A 9,447-nucleotide genomic window follows, 5' to 3' on the forward strand; every position below is an offset into this window, starting at 1 on the left:
ATAGCAATTTTCTTAGAATAACATGCTCTTCCATGAAGTGCATCTGTAATTATTTATCTCATTAATGGGATAACCTGCTTTCATCAGCATGACCATGTGAAAATGCGTTTCAACATACAGATGCAATGCTAATGCCTTGTGTGTGTTTCTATGACTTTTTCAGCTCTTGAAGTATTATTGTGTTTAAAATGTATCTCTGCAGCAAAGATACTAAAATAATTTCCTGTCACTGTCCTAGGACTAGTATGTATATCATCATTGCAGATGCATCCAGCTCCACTGAAGTGCTTTGCCTTGGTATCTTTCATGCTGCATTTACACAACGGTTATTCCCCCCAATATTCTTTTTAGGAAAATTATTATTTTCTTATTTTGTTTTGGTCTGATCCTTTCCCTTTGTTAGTCTTTCATTTTATTCACTAACCTAATATGGTTCAAGTACAAAATGAATCTAGATCTTGACAATGGACTTTGCCTTCCTATAGCTCAGTGAGGTTTGGAGATTTTACAAGAGCAATTACTAATCTTCTATTCCTCCTTGAAAACATGATCTGGTATTTTCAGGGATTTCAGTGCTGAATAAATTTGCTATTTGTCTAAAGAGAGGCTTATACTTTTGTTGCTAATGACTGGAGATATGTACAAAAAGCTGTTTTGAAGTGTTCTACTCTGAAGTAAATTGCAACTTTCTACTATCAGTGAGTTTGAATGAGTGAAATGTCCTTCAGCTGGCTATTTAGCCAGCCAGCAGCAGAGGAATAATGTTTGCAAAGAGCATTAGAGGTGCTGCTCATCTCCAAGAGCTGCTCCTTAGGAAAGCTCTGAATTTGTATCCTGTGCTTGTCCACTTTGGCACCTTTTCGTCTTTCCCTGTTTCCTCATGTCTTTATCCCAGAAAACTGATCCTACTACAAATCCTACAAATCAGTTCCTGTGAGTTGTATAAAAACCTGTCCCCAGAAACTCAGGAACAGTGATTGGTATCAGAGACGAGGAAGCTGCGAGGGTGAATTGAAAGGATGTGACATCTCTGTTCTCCACTTCTGGTTTATGGCTCCTATTTTCCTTGAGGAAGGAGACAAATGGGGCTTGTTTCCAAGCTAGTGAATATAAAGTTGAAGTAATTGCATCTGCAAATATGTGGTCATGGTTTATATGGTTGAAATAAATGACATTGTGTCTCAGTGCTCAGTGATGCAGAAAACAGAGTTAGAGACAGAAGCATAATTTTTTTTCTTTTTGTCTTCACTTCTCCCTGATTAACCAACATGTCGCATCTTCCTTTATCTGAACTCTACCTTATATGATGATAACCAGCTGTGTGTTCATAGGGGCTGAATCTGCAGCAAAACACCTGTGACACAGACATTTGCAAGGTACTTTAAGGTGCTCCTCCAACATTAAACATAGTCTGATTTGTTATTCATTTTCTGAAATCCTGAGCATACAGCACATAGAGCAACATATCAATTTGTTGTGCTTTAGCAAACAGTGTTTGTAAAAGAGCCAAAACAAATCTGCTGCTTGTCATGTCTTATGGATACGTTGCTGTCCTAAAAGTATGGAGCTTTCCATCAGGGTGCTATGTAGAGTTCAAGTTAATGCTTTAGTAGTACATTTTACTACCTTTATATCTAATAAATACTTTGGCATGGTACAATTAAGTTATATTTCAAAGAAAATTTAGAATTATATAGTCATAAACTTGTACTTTGGTTTGTTATTTCACAGAAAAATTGTCTTCATTTTCAGGAGTTGTGTTACTATATTTACTATTGATTCATGGCTGGTTTTTTGTGAATACAAGCAACATTTCTCTCAAATTAAATGTGGGTTGATCATGAAATATAACCTTACTGTCTTGTTCACAGGAAGGAGCCCTTAGATGCTTGTGTAGTAAGAGCAACCTGTCATAGGTTACAGCTGCCTGCTGTAACTCAGACTGGACTGAGCACATCTCTCTGAAATGGGGACAGAGTATCCCTGGTGCAGCTTTGTCAGATTTGTGAGCTTGTTGGAGCTGGTGCCTAGGATCTCCACTGAACAGGTTGGGTTTGCTGGTTGCTTTCAAACAGAAGTGTTAGAAGGGTTTTATGAAAATAATAGGTAAGGTAGGGTGACCTTGGCTGATGCTAGGTGATTCCCAAAGCCACCCTTGCACTCCCCTCCTCAGGTGGACAGGGGAGAGGAAGTAGAACAAAAATCCTGTGGGTTGGGATAAGGACAAGGAGAGATCATGCACCAATTACTGCCACAGGCAAAACCAACTCAGCTTGGAAAAATTAAATTAATTCACTACAAATCAAAATTAGAAATAAAACCAAATCTTAAAACACCTTCTCTGCACCCCTCTCTTCTTCCCAGACCCAGCTTCACTCCTGGTTTTCTCTCCCTCCTTTCCACCAGTGGCTCCAGGGGACAGGGAATGGGTGCTGTGGTCAGTTCATCACAGATGTCTCTGCTGCTCCTTCCTCCTCAGGGAAGGGACTCCTCCCACTCCTCCCCTGCTCCAGCATGATGTTCTTCCCATGGGAGACAGTCTTCCACAAAATTCTCCAACATGGGTCCTTCTCCCGGGCTGCAGTTCTTCCCAAACTGCTCCAGTGTGAATTGTTGAAAAGGATGCATTGGAGTATCCTTCCATATTCTGTACAAAGTAAAGAGTCATGGTGTACTGATAAGAGAGAAACACACAGACAGCAATAGCTGCAGTAGAAATCTATTCCTCCTTTTCCCTACCCCTTTGCTAAAGACAGCTGCAGAGAATGTAGACTGGGAGCCCTCAGCACTTCTGCATAATTTTGCAGTTAGTAATGATTAAAAATTTGCTCATTTACTTATTTCTAATGAGCTGGTTCTAGTTAACTGTGGATAAGTTATTTTTCCAGCTGCGTCTAAATAATAGTTTTCATTTTCAACACCATGATTAATGATTTCAGAAACAATAAGAAAAAAATATAGTTTTCATCAGCATATTTCTAGTCCTTGTGAGTTTGGAAAGTTTCTGTAAATAACCTAATCTTAACTTTAATTGTGTTGGTTATTTGTGTAGGTTTCTTTGTCCTTGTTGATGCCTCACCTGAATGCTGTCAAAAGGCTTCTAGCTGGGTGCCATGTGTTTAAGTAGCCACCGTCCTAGATCGTGCTGCTCACATGATACAGTTCAAAGGCAACCTGCCTTCAATGCAAATCTGGAGTAATCCCACTATTGTTAATCAAAATACTCCAGAATTATACCAGTTCAAGTGGGAATAGAATGCTGTGATACAAATCCAAAGCAATCCAATTGAACTCAGCCCTCAAAGTAGTCACCATAGATGTATTATAGAGCTATGGCCCACAAAATCACTTTTCAGTAGTTAATTTCATATGTTTGTTTTTATTCCCAGCAAACCTGAAGTGCCATCAAATTGTAAATAAAATTCTTTCCATCAGAATGTGAAATCTTGAAATATTCAGCTGCAGGCTAAGTCTCAAGCATCATTCCTTTATTTGAAAGCTGTTCTCTGCTGCAGACTGAGTTACTCTGTTGGCAGAACCACCTCCTGGGGCACCCAGATGAAGGAGATGTGGCTGACAATTTGTCTTCAAAATCCCCTGTTTGCTTCAAGAAGGCTTATTATTAATAGATGCCTTTAGCAGATAGTGACTCTTTTAATTGCCAATTTCCAGTCTGTAGAAATTGCTCATAGTTCACCAGAGCAATAATCATCACAAGCTTGTAAACGTCTTTTGTTTGCTACTGCCATGAGCTCAGTGTCATCACACCCATTAATCTGAATAAACTTCATGTTGTTTATCTCCATCATTTCTGTCAGTTGGTGATGAGTCAGTCTCATGAACATAGAGATGAATGGGTTTCCTTGGAAAACCATTGGTGGGACAGGAAAAAACAAAGACAAAAGAATAAAATGCCGAGGAAAAGTAAGGTAGAAGCTAAAACCTGGGTGTTAAATTGATTTGCCTGGATTTGAAAATAAGATTAAATTCTTTTTGGCCAAACTGCTTGTAGGCTGACTTTGAATTTTGTGAAGTCAGTGAGAATGAAGCCTGTCTTCCATGGGAGCAGGATCTCTTGTGGGAATGGCTGTTTGTTTTTTATCAGGTAACTTCTTAGTCAATACAGACAGAGCCCTTTCAGCTGGCTGAGTCAATTGATTAAGCTAAATACAATATGACCCCACAGACCACTCAGTTGATCAGACACACAGGCAGCATAGTGGAGAGAGCCCAAGGCTCTAACCCAGATCTGTGTTCATCCTGTGAGCAAGCCCAGCATGAACAATCTTCTGGTGAACCCTCCCCACTCCCACAGAGCTGTAACAAGGCTGATCCTGTGAGACCTGCAGCTACAACGGAGATATATTTCATCCAGAAAGGGAATAGTGCTTTTACGCTTTTGTAGCTATGTTCAGTGTCCATTTGGAGAGAAATTACAAATTAATAAATTATTATGTTAGACTGCACAAATTATTTCAGTAGGTCACTTTAATGGCTTTATTTTTATTGTTACACTGAAGTTTGGAGTGTTTAGTGCTGTTGTGGAGCAGCTGTGAAGAGACACTGGTATCCACATGCTCATCTGAATCTCGTTGCACTGAAGCACCTTTTAATGGGTTGAAGCCCCTTGTAGTTGCTGTGGGAGTTACCCTGTCTCACTTCTCACCCTGTAAAGTGCAGTGCAGGAAACAGCGGATGTGCAGCACAGAAATCCTTGTCCAGGTTGTTCTGAATATGCAGAGACCCATCTCTAGAAACAGAGAGGGAGAAAAGCTTCCTTCGTGATTATTTTTAAGAACCTGAATAGTGTGAAAAACTTGCTAAAGTGGCAATTCTTTGGATTCAGATAAGCTTTCCACATATATTTCTTATCTCCAGTGGCTGCTGAAAATGACTGGCCCTTCTCACCTGCAGAGCTGCTCAAGAGTACATTACAATGTCAAGAGCTAAAGGAAATCGGGCACATATTCATGAATGCAAGTGGCAGCTTATGTCCTAATTTCCAATGAGCAGTTTCATTTGATGTGACAGAAAGCATGGAAATTGGGATATTGGCAGGAGCAGAAAAAGTTTTTTTGTGCATACGGTGTTACAAAAGAAAGCATCAGCGTCTACACATATTAAAATTAATCTGTTTTTAAGGCAGCAATACTGTAAGGAACAGCTCTTGCATTCAGTGTTTTAAAAGCAGAATTAGGATTACACAACAATTTACAGAGAGGGTTTTCATACTAATTAAGATGTAATTCCTGAGGGTCACTGTCCCCAAGTGCCATCAGAAGACAGCCTACAACTCTAAGTCCCAAACCCCGAGTTAGATACAAGAGTGTCTGGTTGTGCCTAATGGTAATTAAATGCTGAGGATTCTGAGACTGCTGATGTCAAACTTGAATAGGTGTTTATTTAAAAAAAAAGAAACAAAAACCTGGAGATCAGGCAAATTCAGAAGTTTGGGGGTTTCTCCCCTTTCTAAAACTTTATATAGATCTAAGTGGACAATGCCACTGTATTTACTGTATTTACTGTATCTACAGTTTTGTTTCTGGGTTGTGAGATCTCTGACTCTGTATTATAACTGCAGAACGTTTGTGCAAAATACTGGCAATAAGGAAATAAGAAGGAGCAGAAATACAGGCAGATTTGGTAATCCCCCTTTTTTATTTTCTCCTTTCCTGCTCTGTTTGCTTGGCCTCTTCACTTCTTCCTTGAGGCATATTTCATCTTGTGTTGCTGCTTGTGCACATCAATTACACTGGCAGCTCTTACAGAGTAAACCCAGTAACCTGGAGAGTTACCAGTGCAGTAGATGCTTTCTTTTTTTCTCTTTTCATCAATCAAAATCAGGATGGGTCATGGTAGTGTGCCAGATCTCTTGTGTTTAGGGCAGCACTGCTGCCACGTGTGGTCAGTGTTTCTGTGGGGCTTCCCCTTCTTAGTGCTCACACTGTTCCCAGAGCTTTGCTGAGAGGTCATCTCTTTGTCCCATTGTTTGACTGCTTTTTAAACGTCCTACCAAACGGTCACTTTAGGGAAATTCTGTTTATGGGTAGAATATCGCTGTGATTTCAGATGTGACTTCTGGAGTAGGACTTTGTGATTCTCTCCCGCTAAGAAAATTTGCCAATTCCACATTCAGACATACTCCATTATATATTTATATATGTTGCTCTAATTCCACTGGCTATTTTCAAGGTGATACAGTGGAAAAAATGAGGTTTTGTCAGTGTTTAAAAGTGGTAGGAGCTAGAGACAGAATGAAACTTAACCTTTTGATAGCTTATGTTCTGCAGATGGGTTTCTTGGAAAAGACTAATCTTGTATTGTAATGCTGGACTGTGTTCCAGATGGAAAGAATAAATTGAGTTGGCAGAAAATATGAGCTGTACTTTGTTTCCATAAGTGAATTACTGGCCTGTAATGAAAGGTGGAAGAGCTGGCATGTGGACACCCTAGCCTCCAGCAATTTAGGGACACCCACATCCCTGCAGTGACAGTTAAAGTCATATGTGCCATACAAGCAGGGCATGCTGAACTGCAGAGAAAGAGGTTTCCATCTCAGAAAGACAGGCTGTAGTCACGGCACCTGGAACAGTTCAGAAAGAAGAATGTTGGAAATGCTTTCTTTTCCCATTGCTTTTTCACTTAGGCTGCTCTCCATGAGGGCTAGATCCATGCCCACTGTCTTCCTCTCTCATTCCTGGCAGCTTGAAGCTCTTTATGTATCTGAAATATTTGGCCAACTTATTGCATCTCATATTTCCCCCACCATTTCTTAAATGGTTTGTTCACAATTTTGAGAACCAAATTATTTTATAGAAAGTGTCTTTTCACACTCAGATTCTTGTAAAAATTTTGCAAGAAGTTTGGTATAGCCTTGCAACCTATAGACCACCCTGGCCTGCAGGACTTGCATTCTCTTTGTGTTTTTCTCTCCTGAGATCATTTACACCTTCAAAAGGTTTCTTGCTGTCAGCTTCTCCATTTTTCTCCTGCATTTCTCCTGGTTGCTCTGCCAACATTCCTGCTGCCACCTACCGTAAGTCTGGAGATGTCATCGCTGTTCCCTAAGCCGTGTTTGCGCTGAGCACACACATTTAAATATGGATGAGCCTGGATAGATTCCACTTTGTCTTTTGCCTGGCACCGTTATAAGCTTGTCATAAACACTTCCTAAAGGATTGCCACATTGAAATATTTAAGAAGCTGTTTAATCTAGTCACACTGATTAAAAATATTTAGTTCTTTAATGCACCTCACTCACTTGCTTCTATTTGTTATATTTGCTGTACAGCTTGCAAATTTGTTGAGAAAAAAATCAACAAATAATGATACTAATCTTAGTAACTTGCATACTTTTGTTATGAAAGGATCATCTTTTGCCACTTCCTGCAAAGGAGGAGTCAGCAGGGAAGAAATACACAAAAGAAATATAAATATTAAATATTTATAAAATATAAATACAGTTAAATAATTGCTTAGGCAGAGAAAAAGCTATAACTGAAAAGACTTTCAAATAATTTTATTCCAGGATTTCAAGCCTGAATTATAGTATCAGTGGCAATTTTGCCACTTCTGTCACTAGGAAAAACTTTTTACTGCCCTTCAATGTCTGGTAAAATCAACAGTCCTCTGAGAAGTGTCAAATTATTCGTGACTTTGGCTCTGAATGCAGTAAGCTCCTGCTTGATGTGTCATTAGTTCAAAGTCAGTAAGGACGAGCAGGTTTTGCCTGTTCTTTGTCTTTCATTCCCCTGGATAACTTGCCATATCTAATTAATATTTTGTCACCCATCACTATATAATTCCTCAATGCTGTCTTCCATATGAAATGTTTTAATCTATTTTGCTCTTTGTACCATGTGTTGTATAACAGACTCTAGCCAGCAGACAATAGAAGCAGCTGCCTCTGGTGTTAAAATGTGTGGCAAACATGTCCTGTTTGGTGCTGCACTGCTTTGATGCTCAAACCTTATGGCAAGTCCCAAAACTCAGAAGCATGAAATAAAAATTAGTCTAGAGAGACAAAAAATCTCTTATTATCACCAGCAAGTAGCAAGAGTCCGTGTTACCTTGTTCATCACTCTGTGAATCAGATGAATTATGTATGTGGTGGTGGTGGTGAAGAAATAAATAATAGAAAATAATAATCAGTTCAAAGTATTTCCATGATACATATTTGTAAACAGACCTAGATGCAGGTTTGTGGAAGCCTTTATGAGGTTGGAGATGACCATTCTGTCAGTCATGGTTTAACCCCAGTGGCAGCTCAGCCCCACACAGCCACACACTCACTGCCCACCAGCGGGAAGGGGAGAGACCCCAAGGGCAAAGTGAGAACACTCCTGGGCTGAGATAAAGACAGTTCAACAGGTAAAGCCAAAGCACACGGACAAAGCAAAGCAAGGAATTCATTCCCCACTTCCCATGGGCAGACAGATGTTCATCAGGGCTCTCCCACGTGTAGTGGTGGGAATTCAAACACCACCACTCTGAATGTCCCTTCCTCCTTCTCTTCCCCAGCTTGACATGCTGAGCATGACACCACAGGGTCCAGAATACCCCTTTGTCACTTGGGGCCAGCTCTTCCAGCTGTGTCCTCTCCCAGCTCCTTGTGCACCTCTAGCCTGTGGGTGGGGTGGGCTCATGAGCAGGAAAGGCTTTTGCTCTGTGTAAGATCTGCACAGCAATAACTAAAACATCCCTGTGATATCAACTCTGTTTTCAGCACAAATCCAAATCATACTCCCATACCAGCTACCAGGAAGAAAATGAACTCTGTCCCAGCCAAAATTAGCATACTACTGATGCCTTGAAGAATTCGTCCAGGAGTGTCTCAAGAAGTGGCTTGGGAAATCTTTAGTGTTTTTCCTGGATTTTTTCAAGGTTTATCTACTTGCTTCATATTGGCCCTTCTCTTTTTGGTATGCTATGATGGGAGAGACACAAAAGCAGAAGAAAAGAAAGAAGAAAAGCGTTAACCTTGATCAAAGTTATTGAAATGTGTCTGTAGTAATTTTTTTTCCTATTTTGGTTAAATTTGTCAACATCTGGCAAGAGTAATTTGGGTGTATGAAATGCAAGTTTGCAAAGTCATATGGTTTAGGAAAGCACTGAGTGACCACCCTTTACAAAATTTTTAGTTGTCATAAATTAGTTTTCTATTATTATTTTCTTAAATGCTTATTCTAACATGAGTACAGCTATTCTGAAAATTAATGTTTTTTCTGCAAAATCTTGACTGACATTACTTTGACATAATTAGTTTCTAATTCTTTAAATCTGTTACAGTATTTACTTCATGTGATGAATTTTTTTCATCTACTTCATAGGTTTAAAAAAAACCTGAGCTTGTTACCCTGGAATTTATCTCAGCCGTTTCATGTTACATTTTTGGAGCCAAACCCTCTATTTCAGTTGAGAATGGAAAGGCAGAATGATTTGAAACAA

This window comes from Taeniopygia guttata, chromosome 8 (genome assembly GCF_048771995.1).
Source record: "Taeniopygia guttata chromosome 8, bTaeGut7.mat, whole genome shotgun sequence".
Lineage (NCBI taxonomy): Eukaryota > Metazoa > Chordata > Aves > Passeriformes > Estrildidae > Taeniopygia > Taeniopygia guttata.